The sequence below is a fragment of the Bufo gargarizans genome, chromosome 1, assembly GCF_014858855.1.
Source record: "Bufo gargarizans isolate SCDJY-AF-19 chromosome 1, ASM1485885v1, whole genome shotgun sequence".
NCBI lineage: Eukaryota > Metazoa > Chordata > Amphibia > Anura > Bufonidae > Bufo > Bufo gargarizans.
The window spans coordinates 322,204,435-322,230,564 of NC_058080.1; the positions used below are offsets into that span (position 1 = coordinate 322,204,435).

Here is a 26,130-nt window from a genome sequence, read left to right on the forward strand (position 1 = left end):
TGCACTAGTTGTCCTGCTAGGCGGTTGTGTGGAAGCCTGGCTGTGAGCTGGATTACATCACCCTCAGACCTTGTTCACACCATAGGTAGCGTAGTGGTAGGACCCCTTGCCATGCTGAGAACCGTGACGTGGTGCTTGGGGCTCCGATATCTTCCTGACAGGAATATATTGGCAAAAGTCTCAGCTTTTAATATCTGCATTTATGACTAGCCAGTATAGTCAGTGGCATATCCGTGTGGTGCATTTTTTCTGTGATTTATAATTACCGGTCTACCAGCAAGTAGGGCGTCTACTTGCTGGTAGCAGCTGGAAAAAAAGCCCCCTCCTCTTGTTGATTGACAGGGCCAGCAGCGATCTCCTCCCGGTTGGCCCTGTCTGTATTTAAAAAATCGCGCGCCTGTCTTGATTCAGCGCTTGCGCTCTGAGAGAAGGAGGCTCGCCTCCTCAGCACTCCCTCAGTGCGCCTGCGCCAATGATGTCACCGAAAGAGAAGACGTCATCGGCGCAGGCGCACGCGCTCTGAGGAAGTGCAGAGGAGGCGAGCCTCCTTCTCTCAGAGCGCATGCGCCGAATCAAGACAGGCGCGCGATTTTTTAAATGCAGACAGGGCCAACCGGGAGGAGATCGCTGCTGGCCCTGTCAATCAACAAGAGGAGGGGGCTTTTTTTCCAGCTGCTACCAGCAAGTAGACGCCCTACTTGCCTGTAGACCGGTAATTAGCATATTATAAAAGTACGTTTTTTGCCTCATCTACAGAACGAAAATTATTAATAACAAAATGTATAGATATATCACAGGATAGGGATTATAAGTACCCAAAAAAAAATAATATATAGTTTAGTGGGGTGACAGAAGCCCTTTAAAATATACAATCATAAAAAAAACACTATAATAATAAAATCTAACATATATATAATACACTCCAATATATCTAAAATAGTTGATGAGGTGATAAAAACATCATTCAAATATATATCATAGTGTAAAAAATATTGCATAAGAATGGTGTAATTATCTTCTATGGCATATAATATATTACCCTTTCGATTAAGTTATATCGATAATTTAGTATTGAAAAATTCGATAAACTTTTGCCGATTTAAAGTGCCCAGTGAATGTTCGAATGACTGTCTAAACGAAAGTCACATTTAGTAGTCTCTGTTCGATGTTATAGAAAATTCGGCATATATTCGCTGACTGAAATGCTGTGATTACACCTCCTAATATGGTATAGTTCAATTGCCGTACAACTTGCGCACACAGTGGCGTCCCACGTGGCTAGCAATGTCGGGTATGGCGGTACCAGATTACAGATTGTCAGCTGGAACGGCTTGAATGATTCTGCGGTCACTTATGTTCACGATCTCCAGTTGTCTTCTGAACCGTCTCCAAATGTGGAGGGTATTCAGGTGCGATCTCACAATTATCAGGGCCGAATATTTGAATCGAGACGTTCAGTCTATGCCAGGAAAAAAATAAATAAATTATATATATATTATAGTCAAGGGCTCCACAAAGAGAAGGATCCAATTCCAAGATGTATGGATAGATGTTTGTCCATCAGCTGATGTGCGGGTCTTAGAACAACCAGACGCGTTTAGGGGTCTTTTCCTAGCCCCTTCCTCAGCGGTGACCTGCAAAAGTAATCTATCCCTTTTTATACCCAGCATTCTTTAAAATCCAATGAGACATAGTTTGCGGAGTGGATTCAAGTAAGATGTAAAAATCGGGCATGGAATATTCGGAATATAGGGCATGTACTGTCTTCTCTGCATAGTTGTTAATTTGAGTGCTCATGTGTGTGCCTTCAGCACCATCTAGTGACCTTAAGCTGTAAGTGCATCTTCTGCCTTTTTAAGTTATGCATATTCATTAGGTCACCTGACTTCTTGCTCACAGTGCTTTCTGGGAAAGAGACAGGCTCCTGCTTCCTTTTCTCCTCACCTCATAGAAGGAGCAGCTGCACATTGTGTCTCTCTTACTAAAGCATCGTCGGTAAGGGATTTATTTATGTTTTTGTATAGGTTCTGTGTACATTGTGCTGTATACTCAGTTATTGTATGTTCATTTTCCTATAGTTTACCTTATCTACTGCCGGTTAATAAAAACCACAGACTACAGAAACAAGTCTCATATTATTAACTAGTAGAATGGTGATATCTGCCTGTTGAACTGCATACAGACCCCGGGGGTACATGTTGTGAGAACAGGACAGGGCATGTGAAAGAAAAAAAATTAAAATCTATAATTATATAGTAATCTGCAGCAATATTCTTATGATTATTATTTCGACATTTGCCGTTAAATGATATCATTAATCTGCACGAATTGTCGTATGCAATATTGATGCGATTTGTCTACCATAGGTGCAGTTTTTTCTAAAAATGCGTTTTATTTTTCCCCACTGCCATAGATAGAAAATATATGGATTACATATTGTAGATATCAAAATGCTGTACTGCATCTTATTTCAGTGGGTATACTTCGTATTTCAAAACCTCTAAAGCCCTGCATACCTTCTATAGTCACCTTATATATTTGTGTGGTCTAGTCATAAATAATATAAATATAAAATGTAACTTATAAGCAACTATTAGGATTAATATTTGTTATGAAGCATTAAAAAAAACGTATATGATAAAACATATATAAAAATTCAGTTTTAAAATATAGTGTAGAGCGAGTAATAAAAATTAATGTCCAATTCTGACTTCATTGACGACGAGGAAAATGAGTGGGGGTCCTCCACCCAAGGGGACCAGAGTGGGTAAAACCAACCACCTCTGGGCCATCGTCGGGTGGAGAGCTCCCACCCCAACATCCAACTCAAAGGAAGCCGAAAAGCTTGAATTCGGCATTCAAGCCCATAGGTATTATTGAATTAAAATAAAAAATAAATCTTGATTCAACTCGGGACATTTGTTTAATAAAATCGCCGCCTCTCCAATGAGATTTCACCCTTTCAATGGCAGCAAAGGAAAGACAATTTGTCTGATCCACTTCTAATCTTGGTAAAATGCTCAGATTCTCTCTTTTAAAGTTCTTTTAGTGCGTCCTATATATTGCTTGTCGCACAGACATTGAAGGATATAAATAACATTTTTACTATTACATGTAAAAAAAAGGGAGAATAATATTTGTCTGTTCCAATTGTGACGTGTTTTTGCATTTTATGGAATTTTCTGTATTTTGGGGGATTTTATTGAAGAAAGTCTGTCTATCCAACTGTTTTATCCTATTTAGGGAATCTTCAACGGATTTTATAGGATATTTTTTCTCCTTGAACTGTGATTTTAATGCCTCTGCTTCTTGTTCAAAGGTGTTATTGTCAAAGAGGAATTGCACTGACAATTGTCAAAGAGGAATTGCACTGACAATGACACCTTTGAACAAGAAGCAGAGGCATTAAAGTCACAGTTCAAGGAGAAAAAAATATCCTATAAAATGTGTTGAAGATTCCCCAAATAGGATAAAACAGTTGGATAGACAGACTTTCTTCAATAAAATCCCCCAAAATACAGAAAATTCCATAAAATGCAAAAACACGTCACAATTGGAACAGACAAATATTATTCTCCCTTTCAATACACACCATAAAAATATTGCGAGAATCATTAACAAATACTGGCATTTTATCCAAAAAGATAAAATAATAGGACCATTATTGCCAAGCAAGCCAACTATAGTTTACACTAGAGCTTCTAATTTAGGCCTTAAAATTGCTCCCACCGTTAAGTCCGAAAAATCTTTTTCAGATCCCTCTATACATAAATGGCTCCATCTGAGGCGCAACACAGGTGTTTTTTAGGTGCAACACTTGCTCCAATTGTAAAAAGACACATTTTCCTAAAAAAAGAAAACAATGAAAGTCTCATCCACTTCTAATGGCTTTACACATGAGATAAATGATTTTTTAACATGTAATAGTAAAAATGTTATTTATATCATTCAATGTCCGTGCGACAAGCAATATATAGGACGCACTAAAAGAACTTTAAAAGAAAGAATCTGAGCATTTTACCAAGATTAGAAGTGGATCAGACAAACATACGGTTTCGAGACATTTTAAATTGCACCACAATCAGGATCCAAATTGTCTTTCCTTTGCTGCCATTGAAAGGGTGAAATCTCATTGGAGAGGCGGCGATTTTATTAAACAAATGTCCGAGTGGAATCAAGATTTATTTTTGATTTTAATTCAATAATACCTATGGGCTTGAATGCCGAATTCAAGCTTTTCTGCTTTCTTTGAGTTGGATGTTGGGGTGGGAGCTCTCCACCCGACGATGGCCCAGAGGTGGTTGGTTTTACCCACTCTGGTCCCCTTGGGTGGAGGGCCCCCACTCATTTTCCTCCTCACCAATGAAGTCAGAATTGGACATTAATTTTTAATACTCGCTCTACACTATATTTTAATACAGAATTTTTATATATGTTTTAATATATACGTTTTTAATTAATCCTAATAGTTGTTTATAAGTTAATTTTATATTATTTATGACTAGACCACACAAATATATAAGGTGAATATAGAAGGTATGCAGGGCTTTAGAGGTTTTGAAATACGAAGTATACCCACTGAAATAAGATGCAGTACAGCATTTTGATATCTACAATATGTAATCCATATATTTTCTATCTATGGCAGTGGGGAAAAATAAAACGCATTTTTAGAAAAACACTGCACCTATGGTAGACAAATCACATCATAATGATATCATTTAACGGCAAATGTCGAAATAATAATCATAAGAATATTGCTGCAGATTACTATATAATTATAGATTTTGAATGTTTTTCTTTCACATGCCCTATATTCCGAATATTCCATGCCCGATTTTACATCTTACTTGAATCCACTCCGCAACTTATGTCTCATTGGATTTCAAAGAATGCTGGGTATAAAAAGGGATAGATTTCTTTTGCGGGTCACCACTGAGGAAGGGTAGGAAAAGACCCCGAAACGCATCTGGTTGTTCTAAGACCCGCACATCAGCTGATGGACAAACATCTATCCATACATCTTGGAATTGGATCCTTATCTTTGTGGAGCCCTTGACTATAATAGTTCGATTTTTTTTTTTTTTTTTTTTTTTAGCATAGACTGAACGTCTCGATTCAAATATTCGGCCCTGATAATTGTGAGATCGCACCTGAATACCCTCCACATTTGGAGACAGTTCGGGAGACAACTGGAGATCATGAACACAAGTGTTTTAAAATTGTTTTTATTGTTTTTACAACAAAAGGATCATACATTCGTTGAAATTGCCCTACCAGGGCTCAAATATAGGAATACAGTTGAGACAGTACAATCAGATTGGTTACAACCAAAGTATTAGATAAACATAGAATCAAAAGGAACAAAGAATAGGAGGAAGGGGGGGGGGAGGTAGGTCGGAGGGAGAGAAAGGGAGGGGTGAGGATACCATTTTTTTTTTATGCGGACTGATAGTACTTGGATACGAATTTCTAATTGAACATTCTCGTACATGTTCACGAAGTATCTATGGTTTGTCAGTTCGAAAACCCCTAAAATCTTTCCAGGGTTTCCAAATCGCCTCAAATCTGTGTGGTGTTCGGGCTTCCCAATGAGCTATCTGTTCAAGGCGGTACAATTGATCGCATCTTAGAATCCATTGTTTTAGAGGAGGAGTATCAGCCTTTTTCCAGTATACTGCGATGAGTATTCTGGCTGCTGCCAATAAAATCTGACCTAGCTTTTGTGAGTCGTTAGGACATCTGAGATCCCCGAACACCCCAAAGAGGCACAGTTTTGGGGAGACCGGAAAACAAACTTTACTCACATCAGAAATGACCCTACATATCCCTCGCCAGTAGGAAGCAATTTTAGAGCAGCTCCACCATATATGGCTGTGAGTGCCTAATTCCGATTTACATCTCCAGCAGAACGGGCTGCTTTCAGGAAACATACGGTTGATTCTTTGTGGGGTCTAGTACCATTGAGCAAGTACTTTATAGCTATTTTCTTGTAGTTTGACACACCTGGACACCTTATGGGGTGCCTTTAGCACACTATGTACATCTTTTGCTGAGAACTGGATCCTTAGGTCCTTTTCCCATTTAGAGATGAAGGAAAGTTTTTCCGGGCGTGTTAGGGCCAGTAGAAGGCTGTAGAGATCGTGAACATAAGTGACCGCAGAATCATTCAAGCCGTTCCAGCTGACAATCTGTAATCAAGTACCGCCATACCCGACATTGCTAGACACGTGGGACGCCACTGTGTGCGCAAGTTGTACGGCAATTGAACTATACCATATTAGGAGGTGTAATCACAGCATTTCAGTCAGCGAATATATGTCGAATTTTCTATAACATCGAACAGAGACTACTAAATGTGACTTTCGTTTAGACAGTCATTCGAACATTCATTGGGCACTTTAACCACCTCCGGACCGCCTAACGCACGGATGCGTCCGGAAGGTGGTTGATTCATTCCTCCTGGACGCATCCGTGCGTCATCTCGCGAGACGCGAGATTTCGGTCACAGCCGGCCCGCGCATGCCGGCAAAAGTTAAAGGAGTATTTCATCAGCAACCTGCCAGCCAATGATCGCGGCTGGCAGGTTGCTGATTTTTTAAAAATCCAATCAGAAGCCACATAGCAGATCATATTAGTAAATATGATCTGTTATATGGCTTCCCTGCTCCTCTGCTGGTCCTTTTCGTCGGTTGGATCCAGCAGAGGAGCAGGCTTCACACACTACACACAGCAGTACACCACACACTAGCCCCAGATCACCCCCCTGCACCCCAATTAACCCTTTGATCACCCCTTTGTTCGCCCCTGTCAATCACTAGTGAAAGGAAAAAAGTGATCAGTGCAAACTGTCACATTTTTTCCCACTGGTATTGATTGTTAGTTTTTAGGATAGTTTAGGCCCCTTGGTTAGGTAGTTTAGGGATCAGATAGCGCCCCGCCCACCGCACCGCAGTCCCTTATTCGCCGATTAGCGTATCGCTAATCAGCATTTGTACTTTTATAGTATCTGGAAGTGATCAAAACTGATCACGGTCAGATCTATAATAGTATTAGTGTCACCTTAGTTCGCCCTCCACCCAAAACGCAGTGTTTGCCCGATCAGGCCTAATCGGTCGCCCACACGTGCGTTCACCCACGCCCGCCCCACCGCAGTGACAAAATGTATTTATTTTTGATCACTGCACATTCACTTTACACGCGCTGCGGCGATAAAAAAAATCCGTTTTGATATTTTTTATCAACCGCAGCGGCCTCCGGTACTTCGCTAGCCTCCCATTTGTAAGACAGGCTTGCTTTTTTTCTTGGGTAGTCTCAGGGAATACCCCTAAATTTAGTTGCCCAAATGTCAAACAGGGGGTATTCTTCTGAAGAGGCCTACAGGCTTCTGACCCAGTCGGATTAGGAATGGGAACCCTCATCTGATGAATCTAGCGGGTCAGAATATGAACCTGTAGAAAGCAGTGGCTCTCTGACCCAAAGTTCGGACGAGGAGGCTGAGGTCCCTGATAGCACCAGGCGTACCCAGCCCCGTGTCGCTAGACCGCAGGTTGCGCAGGATCCGCTTCAAGAGCAGCAGAGTGGGGCTGGTGCTGTCGGATTACGTGGTGAGGCATACACCAGCAGCACAGACCTTCCTGGACCTAGTACCAGCACTGCCGTAGAACATGGTGAAGTAGCGAGCACCAGAAGGGCAGTTGAAGCTGGTACGGTGGCACGTGCAGTAGTTACCCCGTCGCAGCCCCTACCCCTGCGTGCCCATAGAGCCCCTAGAATCCCTGAGGTGCTGGCAAACCCTGATTGGCAGTCCCCAACTTCAGCCGCACCTGTAGTTCCCCCTTTCACCGCCCAGTCTGGAGTTCGGGTTGAGACAGCTCAGATCGGTTCGGCCCTGGGATTTTTCGAGCTGTTCTTGACTGCGGAGCTCTTAGACTTAGTTGTGGCAGAAACAAAATCGGTATGCCATACAATTTATAACCGCCAACCCGGGAAGATTTTTTTTGGGCCTTCTCCTCAACATGGGTCTAACTAAAAAGCATGAATTGCGGTCATATTGGTCCACGAACCCAATTCATCACATGCTCATGTTCCCTGCTGCTATGTCCAGGACACGATTTGAGACCATCCTGCGTTTCCTGCACTTTAGCGACAACACCACCTCCCGTCCCAGAAGCCACCCAGCTTTTGACCGGCTCCACAAAATTTGGCCCCTCAGACCATTTCAACCAGAAATTTGCAGATTTGTATACCCCAGAACAAAACATCTGCATAGACGAGTCCCTGATACATTTTACCGGGCGCCTTGGCTTCAAACAATACATCCCAAGCAAGCGCACCCGGTATGGGGTCAAATTGTATAAGCTCTGTGAAAGGGCCACAGGCTATACCCACAAATTTCATGTCTATGAGGGAAAAGATCAGACCCTGGAGCCGGTCTGTTGCCCTGACTACCTGGGGAGCAGTGGGAAGACAGTCTGGGACTTGGTGTCACCCTTATTCGGCAAGGGGTACCATCTTTATGTGGACAATTTCTACACAAGTGTGGCCCTCTTTAGGCATTTGTTTCTAGAAAGGATTGGCTCGTTAGCACCCGTCTTGCAAGTAACTGCCTTGTGTAACGAAGAACTGCTCGCGGTGAAATGGAGAGACAAGCGTGACGTTTACATGCTCTCCTCCATTCACGCAGACACGACAATACAAATTGAGCGAGCAACCCGTGTCATTGAAAAGCCCCTCTCAGTCCACGACTATAACCTTCACATGGGAGGGGTGGACTTCAATGACCAGATGTTGTCTCCGTATTTAGTTTCCCGCAGAACCAGACGCTGGTATAAGAAGGTGTCTGTATATTTAATACAATTGGCTCTGTATAATAGTTTTGTTCTCTACAGTAAGGCTGGGAGAACTGGATCCTTCCTCAAATTTCAGGAAGAGATCATCGAGAGCCTCCTGTACCCATGAGGTTCCGTGGCCCCATCCACCAGTGTAGTTAGCCGTCTACACGAGCGACATTTCCCCAATGTCGTTGCCGGTACCTCAACCCACCCGTCACCCCGAAAAAGATGTCGTGTCTGTAGCAGGAGTGGAATAAGGCGTGAAAGCCGGCTATTATTGTCCTGACCACCCTGCCCTATGCTTAGGGGAGTGTTTCCGGAAGTACCACACACAGGTACACCTAGCATAGGGATCACATCTCACCAGGACATTAACACAGGGCTATTAGGGCCCATTCACTCACACAGCTGCTGCAAACGTCTCCTTTCACCTGGGACAAAGTGCATAATGCACTTCGCCACATCTTTGCACAACACCAGTAAGCAAAAAGGTTAATGTTTAGTTCAAAAAGTTAAAGTTTATATGTTCTATTCCAAAGTTAATAAAATTATTGCGTTGCGGCCTGGTTTTTTCTTTTTTTTTTTTTTACCTTCCAGGTGGACCAACCGATCGACTAGCTGCAGCACTGATGTGCATTCTGACAGAAGCATTGCGCTGCTGTCAGATTACACGCAAGTCGGTGTATGCGGCGCTGCAAGACGAGATTTCTACTCTGCAGTAAAAGATACGTTTGCCAAGGCATACGAGCTGAGGAGGAGGCGGCGTTCCTATGCTTTGGCAAACACTTTGTATATAAAAAAAATAATAATAATTCCCGGCAATGATTTATTCATCCACATCGATTGATGTGAATGGAGAAATCTGGTTTGCCAGGGCATACGAGCTAAGTGGGTATGGATGTTGGGCGGAGCTCCTATGTCCTGGCAGACGCCTTTCCCCCCTTTTTTTTTTTTTTTGGCAGAGATTTTTTCATCCACATTGATCGATGCGAATGAAGAAATCTGTGCCGTTCATTTTTTTCTTTCAGCCCAGAGGCTGAACGGAAAAAAAATATCTCATTACCTGTATGCTCAATATAAGGATAATAGCAGAAACTCCTAATGCTGGCCATACATGTAATGATTGCGGAGACCCTCAAATGCCAGGGCAGTACAAACACCCCACAACTGACCCCATTTTGGAAAGAAGACACCCCAAGGTATTCGCTGAGGAGCATATTGAGTCCATGAAAGATTTAAATTGTTGTCCCAAGTTAGCGGAAAGTGAGACTTTGAGGGGAAAAAAAACAAAAAAAAATATCAATTTCCGCCAACTTATGCCAAAAAAAAAATAATTTCTATGAACTCGCCAGGCCCCTCATTGAATACCTTGGGGTGTCTTCTTTCCAAAGTGGGGTCACATGTGGGGTATTTATACTGCCCTGGCTTTTTAGGGGCCCTAAAGCGATAGAAGAAGTCTGGGATCCAAATGTCTAAAAATGCCCTCCTAAAAGGAATTTGGGCACCTTTGCGCATCTAGGCTGCAAAAAAGTGTCACACATCTGGTATCGCCATACTCAGGAGAAGTTGGGCAATGTGTTTTGGGGTGTCATTTTACATATACCCATGCTGGGTGAGATAAATATCTTGGTCAAATGCCAACTTTGTATAAAAAAAAAAAATTGGAAAAGTTGTCTTTTGCCAAGATATTTCTCTCACCCAGCATGGTTATATGTAAAACCAACTTCTCCTGAGTACAGCGATACCACATGTGTGACACTTTTTTGCAGCCTAGGTGGGCAACATTCCAAAGTGCACCTTTCGGATTTCACCGGTCATTTTTTACAGATTTTGATTGCAAACTACTTCTCACACATATGGGCCCCTAAATTGCCAGGGCAGTATAACTACGCCACAAGTGACCCCATTTTGGAAAGAAGACACCCCAAGGTATCCTGTGAGGGGCATGGCGAGTTCCTCGAATTTTTTATTTTTTGTCGCAAGTTAGTGGAATATGAGACTTTGTAAGAAAAAAAAAAAAATCATCATTTTCCGCTAACTTGTGACAAAAAATAAAAAGTTCTATGAACTCACTATGCCCATCAGCGAATACCTTAGGGCAGTGATGGCGAACCTTTTAAAGGCCGAGTGCCCAAACTGCAACCCAAAACCCACTTATTTATTCCAAAGTGCCAACAAAGCAATTTAACCTGAATACTATAGTCCAATATAGTATATCCTCTATATACTTTGTAGGCAGGCTATTATAGCTAAATAATAGTCAGTGCGCTGCCTGTGCTGTTCATAGTGCGCCTGCGCTGATGAATGGCAGAAAAAGTCTAAGGCATATTGTACACCATAGACTTTTTCCAGAGTGCGGGTGCCCATAGAGAGGGCTCCGAGTGCCGCCTCTGGCACCCGTGCCATAGGTTCGCCATCACTGCCTTAGGGTGTCTACTTTCCGAAATGAGGTCATTTGTGGGGTTTTTCTACTGTCTGGGCATTGTAGAACCTCAGGAAACATGACAGGTGCTCAGAAAGTCAGAGCTGCTTCAAAAAGCGGAAATTCACATTTTTGTACCATAGTTTGTAAACGCTATAACTTTTACCCAAACCATTATTATTTTTTTGCCCAAACATTTTTTTTTTTTTTATCAAAGACATGTAGAACAATAAATTTAGCGAAAAATTTATATATGGATGTCGTTTTTTTTGCAAAATTTTACAGCTGAAAGTGAAAAGTCATTTTTTTGCAAAAAAAATCGTAAAATTTCGATTAATAACAAGAAAAGTTAAAATGGCAGCAGCAATGAAATACCACCAAATGAAAGCTCTATTAGTGAGAAGAAAAGGAGGTAAAATTCATTTGGGTGGTAAGTTGCATGACCGAGCAATAAACGGTGAAAGTAGTGTAGTGCAGAAGTGAAAAAGTGGCCTGGTCATTAAGGGGGTTTCAGCTAGCGGGGTTAAAGTGGTTAAATCGGCAAAAGTTTATCGAATTTTTCAATACTAAATTATCGATATAACTTAATCGAAAGGGTAATATATTATATGCCATAAAGATAATTACACCATTCTTATTCAATATTTTTTACACTATGATATATATTTGAATGATGTTTTTATCACCTCAGCAACTATTTTAGATATATTGGAGTGTATTATATATATGTTAGATTTTATTATTATTGTTTTTTTATGATTGTATATTTTAAAGTTGTCATATCTGCATTTGGTGTAATAATAAATATTTAATTGTTACCACTGCCCATATTTGTACGTATCTGTGTGGTCCAGGTGGTGAGTGCTCAGCCTTTCTAACTATTTGTATTAAATTTAAGAAAATGATTTGCCTGTCACACCTGCAGCTCAGGCCACAGGGGTCCTTGACCGCCAATAAAAGTGAATTTGTCCCCCCAGAATCTAAGAGCTGGATTTACTGAATTGATTTGCTACGAGATTTTGCCCATTATCGCACACCACCAGGCCGGGCTTGAGGCTCAGTGGCACCAACCACTCGTCGGTATGTTGTTCCATGCCAGTACACAGCTCCTGCGCGGTGTTTTTTCCCCCAAAACAGATGTGTTTCAAAACAGCCTGCTGTCATTTCCCCCTGGCTGTCCTGAAGTCGGTGGTGAAGGTGTTACGCTGAGCGGATGAGGAGGAGGAAGTGGAGTAGGAGGCAAAGAGAAATGCCCTGCAATCCTTGGGGGCGGAAGGACATGCACCAAACTGCTATCCGTCTCAGGCCCAGCCACCACTACATTTAATTAGTGTGCTGTTAGGGAGATATAACGTCCTTGCCCGTGCTTACTGGTCCACGTATCGGTGGTTATGTGGACCTTGCCACAGATGGCGTAGCGCAGTGCATACCCAATTTTGTCCGCCACTTGGTTGTGCAGGGAAGGGATGGCTCGCCTGGAAAAGTAGTGGCGGCTTGGAACCAAAGGCCAGGAATTTTAAAATCCTGCCATTCAGAGCCAGGGATCGCCGGTGGGTAAGGGGGTACTTCCACTTTCTCTCCAGTGTTTGGGAGATGGACATCTGAACGCTTCCATGGCACAGTGTGGAGATGCTTGGTGGCGTTGCTGCCACATCCTCTTGTCCTACTCTTATCCCCATTTTGCTTCCTTTTGCAGCCCTCTAGCCCTTTCCAGGACTTTTTTTAGAGCCATTTTAGTGCCCAAAAGTTTGATGACTTCAATGGAGTTCGGGGTCAAGTTCAACCGAACCCGAACATCCAGGTGCCCGCTCAACTCTAGTCACCATACATCAGTCACATGGCCTACTTCCAGCTCAGCCCTATTGAAGGGAATGAGCCGAGTTTATCTAGTAGCAGGATCTGAATTTTCACTTTGTCCCATCTGGCAGCTTAGCTGACGGCTCCTTATCTCGGACCTCCTAAACACTCATTACAGCTCAATTCTTATCTTACTAAAAAAGAATGTGGCTTAACTCCTACCCGGGGCCAGTTTTCGCCCTTCTGCCAAGGTCATTTTTTGCAAATCTGACGTGTCACTTTATGTGGTAATAACTTTGAAACACTTTTACTTATCCAAGCCATTTTCTCGTGACACATTGTACTTCATGATAGTCAATATTTTACCGTTATTTATAAAAAAATCCAAAATTTTAATTTCTCTGCTTTTGAAACAGAAAGTGATACCTCATAAAATATTTATTACTTAACATTCCCCATATGTCTACTTTATGTTGGCATCATTTTGTAAATGTCATTTTATTTTTTTAGAACGTTAGAAGACCTTTTAAAGGGAGTCTGTCACCACTTTTTTGCATGTTAGACCATTAAAATAGGGTTATTTGATCCAGCCAGAACATAAAAACGGTACCTTTGTGGTAGAAAACGGACTTTTCAATTTGCAGAAAACGAACTTATAAGATTATTTTCGGAGCCCTCTCAAGTGCCCAGGGCGGTCTCTCAATCCTCAGAGCCCAGGCAGGCACCTCCTAAACGGCTGATAACTCCGCCCTCCGTGCGCCTCTGCCCGCCCGTTTACTCCCCTCCCCTGTCCCTTTCCACTGCGGCTGTGCGGTACAAATCGTAGCGGGCGCATGCGCAATGCGATGCCCGCTCCTGGCAGGGCATCGCAATACCTATTGCGCATGCACCGGCTAATCGCCGTTTAGCCGGCGCATGCGCAATAGGTATTGCGATGCCCTGCCAGGAGCGGGCATCGCATTGCGCATGCGCCCGCTACGATTTGTACCGCACAGCCGCAGTGGAAAGGGACAGGGGAGGGGAGTAAATGGGCGGGCAGAGGCGCACGGAGGGCGGAGTTATCAGCCGTTTAGGAGGTGCCTGCCTGGGCTCTGAGGATTGAGAGACCGCCCTGGGCACTTGAGAGGGCTCCGAAAATAATCTTCAATTTGCAGAAAACGAACTTATAAAAGTCCGTTTTCTACCACAAAGGTACAGTTTTTATGTTCTGGCTGGATCAAATAACCCTATTTTAAGGACCAGATCAGGTCTGAAGTCACTTTGTGGGGCTTACATAGTAGAAAGCCCCCATAAATCACCCACTGTAGAAACTACACCCCTCATGTTACTCAAAACTGATTTTACAAACTTTGTTAACCCTTTAGGTGTTCCACAAGAATTAAAGGAAAATGGAGATCACATTTCTAAATTAAACTTTTTTTTTTTATTTTGCAGATTTTACTTTCTAATCCATTTCTTTCTTTAACACATCAAGGGTTAACAGCCAAACTAAACTCAATATTTATTACCCTGATTCAGCGTTTTACAAAAACACCCCACATGTGGTTGTAAACTGATGTAAGGGCACACGGCAGGGCGCAGAAGAAAAGGAGCGCCATATGGTTTTTGGAAGGCAGATTTTGCTTGACTGGTTTTTAGATGCCATGTACCATTGGAAGCCCCCCTGATGCACCCTTACAGTAGAAACTGGGATAAGGTGCCAGTTTATTGGTACCATTTTTTGGTACATATGATTTTTGGATAATTCATTATTACACTTTATGGGGCAAGATGACCAAAAAAAATTGGTAATGTCAAAAAGTTATTTATTTTTAGAGCGTTCACCTGAGGGGTTAGGTTATGTGATATATTTATAAAAGCAGATAATTACGGACATGGCAATACCTAATATGTATACTTTTTTCTTATTTAAGTTTTACACAATAATAGCATTTTTTAAACCAAAAAATGATGTTTTAGTGTCTCCATAGTCTGAGAGCCATAGCTTTTTTATTTTTTGACCGATTGTCTTAGGTAGGGTATTTTTTGTGGGATGAGGGGACGGTATGATTGGTACTATTTTGGGGGCATACGCGTTTTTGATCGCTTGGTGTTGCAATTTTTGTGATGTAAGGTGACAAAAAAATTGCGTTTTTGGCAATGTTTTTATAGAGCTAGTTGTTACAGACAGTTTATTTTTATTTTTTTATGGTGTTTATCTGACGGGGTAGATCATGTGATATATTTATAGAGCCAGTCTTTACAGACGCGGCGATACATAGTGTGTGTGTATATATATATATATATATATATATATATATATATATATATATTAGGCCTGCACAATATATCGCCAAAGCAATAGCAATCGCAATTAATCGCCAATTGGCCGACCCAAAAATGCTGCAATTATATTACCATATTTTTCGCTTTATAAGACAAACCCCCCCCCCCCCCCCCCCAAAAGTGGCCGGCGATACATCAGTTACAGTATGGGGAGGGAGGAGGGGCTGGAGGTAAGTCGTTATTTTAATGAACAAATGTTCTTTTATTCTTTTTTATTTATCTGTTCTGTGCAGTGCTATTAAGAAAATAGCAAGTTTTGTATTTTGTACTTTTGCAGTAATGCAAATATGTTATTTAATTTAGTAAAAGATGTTTTATTTTGAAAAACACTGCATTTCAGTTCTTGAGTTAAGCATAACTACATTTCAGCATTATCAGTAATTTGTGTGTGCTTTTGCCTTGAAAATCCAAGCAAATAGACCTCTAGCACAATTCCCTTAAAATATCGCATCGCATACCTTTATCGCAATCGCACATCTCGTGCAGCTCTAATATATACAGTCATGTGAAAAAATTAGGACACCCTTTGAAAGCATGTGGTTTTTTGTAACATTTTTAATAAAAGGTTATTTCATCTCCGTTTCAACAATACAGAGAGATTAAAGTAATCCAACTAAACAAAGAAAACTGAAGAAAAGTCTTTTCAAGATCTTCTGTAAATGTCATTCTACAAAAATGCCTATTCTAACTGAGGAAAAAGATAGGACACCCTCACATGTATTCCCTCTTAAATTGGCTCAGATCTCACACAGGTATATCACACCAGGTGCACATAATTAGTAGATCGTTACTCTGCATGTTGAATGAGGCTTGCCCTATTTAAACCTCAGACATTTAGTTTGGTGTGCTCCTGACTGTTGAAGTGAGAGTGAGCACCATGGTGAGAGCAAAAGAGCTGTCAGAGGACTTCAGAAAAAAGATTGTAGCAGCCTATGAGTCTGGGAAGGGATTTAAAAAGATCTCAAAAGATTTTGAAATCAGCCATTCCACTGTCCGGAAGATAGTCTACAAGTGGAGGGCTTTCAAAACAACTGCCAACATGCCCAGGACTGGTCGCCCCAGCAAGTTCACCCCAAGAGCAGACCGCAAGATGCTAAAAGAGGTCTCCAAAAACCCTAAAGTGTCATCTCGAGAACTACAGCAGGCTCTGGCTACTGTTGATGTAGAAGTACATGCCTCTACAATCAGAAAGAGACTGTACAAGTTTAACTTGCATGGGAGGTGTGCAAGGAGGAAACCTTTGCTTTCCAAGAGAAACATCGAGGCCAGACTGACATTTGCCAGAGATAAAGTTGACAAAGACCAGGACTTCTGGAATAATGTTCTTTGGACAGATGAGTCCAAAATTGAATTATTTGGACACAACAGCAGAGGACATGTTTGGCGTAAACCAAACACAGCATTCCAAGAAAAGAACCTCATACCAACTGTGAAGCATGGAGGTGGAAGTGTCATGGTTTGGGGCTGCTTTGCTGCAGCAGGACCTGGTCAGCTCACCATCATAGAATCCACGATGAATTCTACTGTGTATCAGAAGGTGCTTGAAGAACATGTGAGACCATCAGTTAGAAAATTAAAGCTGAAGCGGAACTGGACCATGCAACATGACAATGACCCAAAACATACTAGTAAATCAACCAAAGATTGGCTGAAAAAGAAGAAATGGAGAGTCCTGGAATGGCCAAGTCAAAGTCCAGATTTGAATCCCATTGAGATGCTGTGGGGTGACTTGAAAAGGGCTGTACGTGCAAGAAACCCCTCAAACATCTCACAGCTGAAAAAGTTCTGCATTGAGGAGTGGGGTAAAATTTCCTCAGACCGATGTCGAAGACTGGTAGATGGCTACAAGAACCGTCTCACTGCAGTTATTTCAGCCAAAGGAGGTAACACTCGCTATTAGGGGCAAGGGATGTCCTATCTTTTTCCTCAGTTAGAATAGGCATTTTTGTAGAATGACATTTACAGAAGATCTTGAAAAGACTTTTCTTCAGTTTTCTTTGTTTAGTCGGATTACTTTAATCTCTCTGTATTGTTGAAACGGAGATGAAATAACCTTTTATTAAAAATGTTACAAAAAACCACATGCTTTCAAAGGGTGTCCTAATTTTTTCACATGACTGTATTTATATTATGAAACTTGGGGAAAGGGGTGTTTTTTTTTTCTTATAAAAACACAACTTTTTTTTTCTTTACACTTTATTTCTGTCCCACTCTGGGACTTCAACTTTTGGGGGTCTGATCCCCTCTGCAATGCTTTACAATACATCTGTATTGTAATGCATTGCATGTTAGTGTATGACACTGAGTCATATACTAACAGGTTGCCTAGGAGACCCAGCTTGAGGCTGGATCTCCTGGGCACCCGTAGAAGGCAGGTCTGGATGGCATCAGGCTGCCTTTTCACGCATCGGGTCCACGCCAAAGCAGCGCAGGGAGGGAGGGGGTCTGCTCATTATTATTCACTGCGCTGGGCGGCTTTTACAGTCCCCAATCCTCCCGAGCTGGCGCAGCAGGAGATGCTGGCATTAAATAAGGGACGCAGGCGCACTGTGAGTGAGGGTGCCGGGCAAGTTATGCGGCGCACGCGCAGAAGGTAGAAGTGAGTTTAATGCCAGGGTCTCCTGGGGACTCTAAAAGCCGCCCAGCGCAGTGAATAATAATGAGCTGGGCCGGCGCTAGGAAGCGACAGTTGGGGCGCGGCTGGGCACAAAGGTAGGAGTAAAAATGCCCCTTGGGCATAAAGAAATGTGAAAAAACGCCCCTTGGGCATAAAGGAAGGTGATTGACAGATGATTATAAAGTTGTTTTTACATGGTTTAAAATGCAGACAGGGGTACTCTTATGTGATTGGAATACACTTTAATAGATCTATGACTGCATAGGAATAACTAAATATGTTTATCGGGCCTGTCAGTGTCCCTCTAAGGTTTTTATTTTTGTATGTACTAAAACATCAGAAAACTATAAAAAATAGTTTGTTTTATCTTATAGGGAACACCATAACGAGGAAACTGATGAAACTGTGGCATAATTAATTATTTTTTCCCCCCCAATTCCACCCTATTTGGATTAGGCCCCATATGTTTACATGAATGGATGTAGTGTAAGAGAACTTTATGTGGAACTTTGAGACTCGTGGTTAAACGTTATTTAACCCTTTAAATCTTGAGTGCACATTATTCCCATTCTCAGGCTCGTGTAACACGACTTTCTTTTGCACCCAATGCTTTTCAATGGTGTTGTAATGTAACATCACATTCTGCGACGCAACTGTTGCAAAAAACAAGACCTGATGGATTTTTGTTGCAGGTCACACTCAGCTTTTACTCCACTGGCTTTAAAGGGGTTGTCTGGGTTTAGAGCTGAACCCGGACATACCCCCTTTTTCACGCAGGCAGCCCCCCTTATATGAGCATCGGAGCATTTCATGCTCCGATGCTCTCCCTTGCCCTGCGCTGTAGAGGGGATGCCAGGGTAAAAACGGGGGTATGTCCGGGTTCTGTGACAGCATTGTGACTTACCTGTTGGTCTACTTTTACACTGGCGGCAGCAGGGTCTGTGCTAACACCAGCCCACCTTGCAGACAAGGACAGGCATTGTTACAAAGGATCCGCAAACAAAAAACGGATGCAATACGCATGTCATACAGACATCCCATAAATTACCACTGTTTTTAAAACGGAAGTGTGACAATGGTTAAAAAAAACTTGTGTCACACAAAATGTGAATGTAGCCTCACAGTTGTAAAATAAATGCGCGACAGCACGCTGCCGACAAGTCGCCACACATCTGTGATCCACTAAAATACCTTTCACAAAACCCAACTTCAGTAAGGTCCCCACCCTACTCTGAACCTCCTAGAGATCCCCCTTTATTCTTCATTCTGATGATCCGATTACTTACGTCATCACGAGTGGGAGGGCCGTAAAGCGCTCGACCACTGAACTCCGCCTACTGGAAACACTTTAGACCTGCAACACCGCATCACTTCAAAGTCCTTTATCCCAAAACACACCTGCGCTGGGAAATGCCCATCCTCCTAACAGCAGAACACCCCCTTTGTGTGCAGTTTCTGCCGCTCAGACATACCGGCGCCGCTTACCTCCCAGCTAGCAGTAGAGGTGGAAGCCTCGCTCCTGTAGTTTACAGCTGCCGCCGCTCGGTATATAGAGAGTATGGATCCCTTCCTGTCTGCCCTCAGCAGAGACCAGTGTGGCGGCGTGAGAGCGTCACGAGGTGTGACCCGCTTCCGCTCGTGAAGCCACTGTGCGACACGTGACCTCACCCCGCCTAGTGGTCGCACGGACGTGATGGAGGCCTGGTGAAAGCGAGCTTGTTCGCGTACACCATCTAGTACGGTGGCAGAAGTAGATTGGAAGCTGATGGGTAGCTCGGCAGTCCTTGAAGTAAATGGGGTTGCAGCGTGGCTTACAAGCTACTCCCACTGAAGAATTGCAATAAATCCAGAAGTGTGTTTGTTTTTTATTTTGCAATTCTGGGGTCACAGAAACTTACGAGTAGGCTTGAGCGACTGGACCTTCGGATCATAGATCTGAATTTGATTTGTACAAAGACTTCTATTTTAATGTTGTTTCCGTACGGCATTAAAATGTATTGCCTCTATGGAGCCAAAGTTGCGTGAAAGTTAAGTAAATGACTTCGGTTTTCCTGAGTATTTAAAAGCAATTTAAAATAGCAATCCGAACTGGGCTTTGGTACCAAGGTACCTTTCAGCAGTGATGGTCAGTTCGCAGTGTTCACCCTCGAACACATGCGGGCTGCCATCTTAACTCACAAGTCCGGCGATGCACAGGTAAGCCCTTATCTGTGCCGCGAGCCGGTTTGAAACAAATGCGGTCCCCGGGAGCAGGCAGTTCCGAGAACAGCCCGATGAAGGCACCCGGCGGCTGTTCTGGGAACCAACTGCTCCCGATGACCGCATTTGATTTGAGACCAGGTCGCGGCACAGGTAAGGGCTTACCTGTGCATCGCTGGACTTGTGAGTTAAGATGGCAGCCCACATCATTGCCTGTCAGCACCAAATCCCACTTTGGATTGCTATTTTATTGTTTTAAATACTCATTCACCAAAGTCTCACGTGACTTTGGGTGAGACGAACTTTGGCTTTACGAGGCCAACACATTTTAATGTTGTACGGAAACAGAATTGAAAACAAAGTATTTGAATGAATCGACTTTGGATCCAAAGGTCAATTTGCTTAAAGGGGATCTTTCATCAGTTGAGCCATATTCTAATTATGGTCTTACCTTATAGGGCGGCCCCCACTGATGCCATGGCACCTTTTTTTTTTTTTTCTCCGTAGAGCTCCTCCCTGGCTAAGAGCGGACCATAATTCGATAGGGGTTAAACTGATGAAAGGTCCTCTTTAAAGTGGACCTTTCACTCGAATAAAACATCTAAACTATCTATACAGATATGGAGAGCCGCTCCGTTCTCCCGGTATAGCCTCCGGTATCTTCATATCTAACTATGAAGATACCGGAGGCTATACCGGGAGAACGGAGCGGCGCCCAGGGATAATAGTAAGTGCAGGGAGATCCCTGGGCGCCGCTCTCCATGTCTGTATGCTTAGTTTAGATTTTTTATTCTAGTGAAAGGTCCTCTTTAAGCCTACTTGCGAGTCATGCATTGAACCCCAATTAGTCAAATGGCTAAATTGCTGCATAGTGATACTTGATCATGCTAGGGGGTTTGAATCAAAGATCGCCATGTAGCCCCGGCCCTAAGTTCAGCAGATATATTTACTGAAGATCGACTGAGCAGGCAATTAGCGGGAATGAACCATTCCTTCCCAGTCATTGCCTGTTAGTCAGAGGAGGTGACAGCTGCACTTACATGTATAGGGACGAACAATTGTCACAGCAATCACCCATCCCCACGCACATTTATTGCTTCTGAGCAGCAGATTGTCTTGTTGTCACCACCAGACATCTGAGAAGCTCTGACAGATGCCTTTCAGAAAAATGTTCCGTCTGTTACTATTGGCAGGGTTGAGGCGGAAATTGAAGGTTTTCCGTTTGCTTGTAGTTCCCGTTTTGTCCTGCCTGCTAGGGTGGCGCTAGAGAGCAAGAGCATTTTTTGAGAGATTTTTGTGGATAGTGGAGCAGCTGTCAATCTCATTGATAATCAATTTGCAATAACTCATGGTTTCCAGGTGTGCACTTTGGGAAAGGATATTCCTGTTTTTGCTATTGATTCCGCTCCACTTTCTCAGAAATCATTAAAGGGCATAGTTCACAATATCCGTTTAATTGTGAGTGATGCTCATGTTGAGGATGTGCCATGTTTCATCCTTAGCGGTTTGCCTACTCCTCTAGTGTTGGGGCTACCCTGGCTCACTAAACATAATCCCACCATTGATTGGCAAGCGAGACAAATAAATGGTTGGAGTGACTTTTGCAGAGAGAATTGCCTCACGACATCTGTTTCTGAGGTTGCTACTAAGACTGTACCATCTTTTCTCTCTGAATTTTCGGATGTCTTCTCTGAGAGTGGAGTTCAGGATTTGCCCCCGCACAGGGAGTACGATTGCCCTATTAATCTCATCCCAGGCGCCAAGCTGCCTAAATCTCGTTTATACAATCTTTCCCAACCTGAAAGGATCGCTATGCGTGCTTATATCTCTGAGAGTCTGAGAAAAGGACACATACGACCCTCGAAGTCACCTGTTGCCGCTGGTTTTTTCTTTGTTAAGAAAAAAGATGGTTCTTTAAGACCTTGTCTGGATTTCAGGGAGCTGAACAGTTTCACTATTCGTGAACCTTATCCGCTTCCTCTGATCCCGGACCTGTTTAACCAGGTTGTTGGGGCTAAAGTCTTTTCCAAATTAGATCTAAGAGGGGCATATAACCTGGACAGGGTCAGAGAAGGAGACGAATGGAAGACGGCCTTCAATACCCCTGAGGGCCATTTTAAAAATTGGTTTATGCCTTTTGGTTTGATGAATGCCCCAGCCGTTTTTCAGCATTTCGTGAACAGCATTTTTTATCATGTGATGGGAAAATTTGTATTAGTGTATTTGGATGACATTTTGACTTTTTCTCCTGATTTCAAAACTCGTAAAGGAACATTTACGTCAGGTCTTGCTCATTCTGCGGGAGAATAAATTATATGCGAAACTGGAAAAATGTGTGTTTGTGGTTCCAGAAATTCAATTTCTGGGGTTTCTTCTCTCCGCTTCTGGTTTTCGCATGGACCCCGAGAAGGTCCGCGCTGTGCTTGAGTGGGAGCTTCCTGAGAATCAGAAGGCGCTGATGCGTTTTTTGGGCTTTGCCAATTATTACAGGAAGTTTATTTTGAATTATTCCTCTATTGTTAAACCACTCACTGATATCACCAGAAAGGGGGTAGATTTTTCTTCTTGGTCGGTAGAGGCGCGTAAGGCTTTTTCTAATATCAAGGAGAGTTTTGCTTCCGCTCCCATCTTGGTGCAACCTGATATTTCTTTACCCTTCATAGTTGAGGTTGATGCTTCTGAGGTGGGTGTGGGTGTGGGTGCGGTCTTGTCTCAGGGTTCCTCTCCTGCCAAATGGCGACCGTGTGCCTTTTTCTCGAAAAAACTCTCCTCCGCAGAGAGAAATTACGATGTGGGAGATAGGGAGTTGTTGGCCATCAAGTTGGCTTTTGAGGAATGGCGCCATTGGCTAGAGGGAGCCAGACACCCTATTACCGTGTTTACTGACCATAAAAATCTGGCCTACTTGGAGTCAGCCAAGCGTCTGAACCCAAGACAGGCCAGATGGTCTTTGCTCTTTTCAATGTTTAATTTTGTTGTCACGTTCCGCCCTGGGGTTAAGAATGTGAAGGCAGATGCCCTGTCACGTTGTTTTCCGGGAGGTGGGAATTTTGAAGACCCGGGTCCCATTTTGGCTGAAGGTGTGGTGGTCTCTGCTCTTTATCCTGAATTGGAGGCAGAGGTGCAGGTAGCCCAGTCAGAGGCTCCTGATCTTTGTCCTCCTGGGAGGTTGTTTGTGCCTCTCGCTTTAAGACACAAGATTTTTAAGGAACACCACGATACAGTCCTTGCTGGGCACCCGGGGGCAAGAGCCACAGTGGATCTCATCACTCGGAGATTCTGGTGGCCGGCGCTTCGTAAGTCGGTTGAGGGTTTTGTGGCAGCCTGCGAGACTTGCGCTCGTGCCAAAGTCCCTCATTCACAGCCATCAGGTCCTCTCCTTCCCTTACCCATTCCTTCCCGTCCTTGGACACATCTGTCCATGGACTTCATAACGGACCTGCCTCGTTCCTCGGGGAAGATTGTGATTCTGGTGGTGGTGGACCGTTTTAGCAAAATGGTGCATTTCATCCCTTTTCCTGGCTTGCCCAATGCTAAGACGCTGGCGCAGGCATTTATTGATCACATTGTCAAATTGCATGGTATTCCTTCAGACATAGTCTCTGATAGGGGCACGCAGTTTGTTTCCAGATTCTGGAAGGCTTTCTGTTCTCGCTTGGGGGTTTGGTTGTCATTCTCTTCTGCTTTCCACCCGCAGTCGAATGGCCAGACAGAGCGCGTCAATCAGAATCTGGAGACATATCTGCGCTGTTTTGTGGCGGAGAATCAGGAGGATTGGTGTTCTTTTTTGTCCCTTGCTGAGTTTGCTTTAAATAACCGTCGTCAGGAGTCCTCTGATAAGTCACCATTTTTTGGTGCATATGGGTTTCATCCACAGTTTGGGACTTTCTCGGGAGAGGGGTCTTCTGGTTTACCTGACGAGGACAGATTCTCCTCGTCTTTGTCTTCTATTTGGCAAAAGATTCAGGATAATCTAAAGAGCATGAGTGAGAGATATAAGCGTGTGGCAGATAAGAGACGTGTGCCTGGTCCGGACCTGAATGTTGGTGATCTGGTGTGGTTGTCTACCAAGAATATCAAATTGAAGGTTCCCTCCTGGAAGTTGGGTCCTAGGTTTATTGGGCCTTACAAAATCCTGTCTGTCATCAATCCTGTTGCCTACCGTCTTGATCTTCCTCAGACTTGGAAGATCCATAATGTTTTTCATAAGTCCTTATTGAAACCTTATGTTCAACCCATTGTACCCTTGCCTTTGCCTCCTCCTCCGATTATGGTTGATGGGAATCTTGAATTTCAGGTCTCTAGGATTGTGGATTCTCGTCTTGTCCGCGGTTCTCTCCAGTACCTCGTTCATTGGGAGGGTTATGGTCCTGAGGAGAGGATGTGGGTCCCAGTGACGGATATTAAGGCCACTCGTCTCATCAGGGCTTTCCATAGGTCCCATCCTGAGAAGGTGGGCTCTGAGTGTCCGGAGTCCACTCGTAGAGGGAGGGGTACTGTCACAACCAGACAGCTGAGAAGCTCTGACAGAAGCCTTTCAGAACCTCCTCCTTGAGTTTTCTTTGTTTTGAATTGCAGTTCCTCATCTCGTTAGCCTCTCTCAGCTGTCATGTAGTTGGACTGATTGCATCCCTTTAAATTCCTCCCCATAATGCATTAGTGTGCGGCTTATACTTCTTCCTGGAGTGTGTGTGCATGCTGATCCTGTTTCCCAGTCTGCTACAAAGTTAAGTGCTGTACATTTATCTGTTATTTTCTGTTTGCTGGATCCCAGGTGACCCTGTCTCCCTCCGTGTCTGGTGTAGGGAGCCGGTGGTCGTGTCCCCTCACTATTGTAGGGTGTTCAGGGGTTATATAGTCGAGGTATGTGGATATGCAACCATCCACCTTTGGGATCTTTGCATAGGCTGAGCGGCCAGGGAAAGTCTCAGGTCTTGTGCAGGGGTCTTCCTTTTGGTTCCTTAGCTTTGGATCCAGTGAGTCATATATGCATGTTGCTTTGTCTTGTTTCCTGTACACCGTCCGTGACAATACCCTTTTATCTAGTCACTGTATGGTGGTTTTATCATTGTATGGCGGTGGTATCACTATATGGCGGTGGTATCTAATAACTGCATGGCCATAACTTTATCCCCTTCCATGCCCACACCACTTTTGTTAGACCTGGCATGAGCGGGAAAAGATACAGATTGCGGTGCTAAGGACCTTTGCGCCACATCTGTATCAGAAAAACGCCTGATATAGACGTATTTCTATATAATAAATGACCCCCTAATTGTATTATTATTTGGGGGTAGGGCTAATATATTTATATTATATAGATTATAGTGTATTATATTGTGCCCTGTATTTCCCAGTAGAAAAATGATCCTTGGGGAGCACAGTCCTCACCCCTGACCACCAGGACCAGGTAGCGCTGTCAGTATATGGCGACCTCCCCTCTCCGCCACGCTGCTCCGCTGTGTACTGGCGCTTATTCTGACACTAGGGCTGGGTTCACATCCCATTTGTGCCATCCATTTAATGTATACCAAAAATGTATGCGTTAACAGATGCCTCCGACTGATGCCATACAGTGGCGTCCGTTCACCATACAGTTCCATTGTAAAAAAACATATACGTTAACATCTGCATTTTTTACTTGACTCTGCAGGATACAAAAACGTGAAGTGCTGCACATTTGTATACATCAAACCGATAGGAAAAACGTGATGTGAACACACATTGGGGGGGAGGGGGCGTACTAAAATTTGCTGTGGGGCCCAGTCAGTTCTAGCTACATCACTGCACATCTCCTTCTCTCCTCCAGGGCTGGCTCGGTGCTGCAGCGGGCCGCCGGAGAGAAGGAGCGCAGGGAGCTGCGGTTAGTGAATGACAGGACCGCCGGCTCCCTGCTCTCCAGCAATGATAGGTATGTGAGGGGGCCACTGGGGGGT

The 26,130-nt window shown here is 43.5% G+C and overlaps 1 protein-coding gene across 1 annotated transcript in view; it reads right to left on the reverse strand.

Moving 5' to 3' along the window:
• Positions 1–19,608, reverse strand: part of LOC122946289 (MOB kinase activator 3A) — an 83,987-nt gene extending 64,379 nt beyond the window's left edge. The window contains exon 1 of the mRNA XM_044305804.1: positions 19,481–19,608. The gene's annotated coding sequence lies outside the window, so the exon portion shown is untranslated. The remainder of the gene's footprint in view (positions 1–19,480) is intronic.
• Between the last annotated feature and the right edge of the window lie 6,522 nt (positions 19,609–26,130).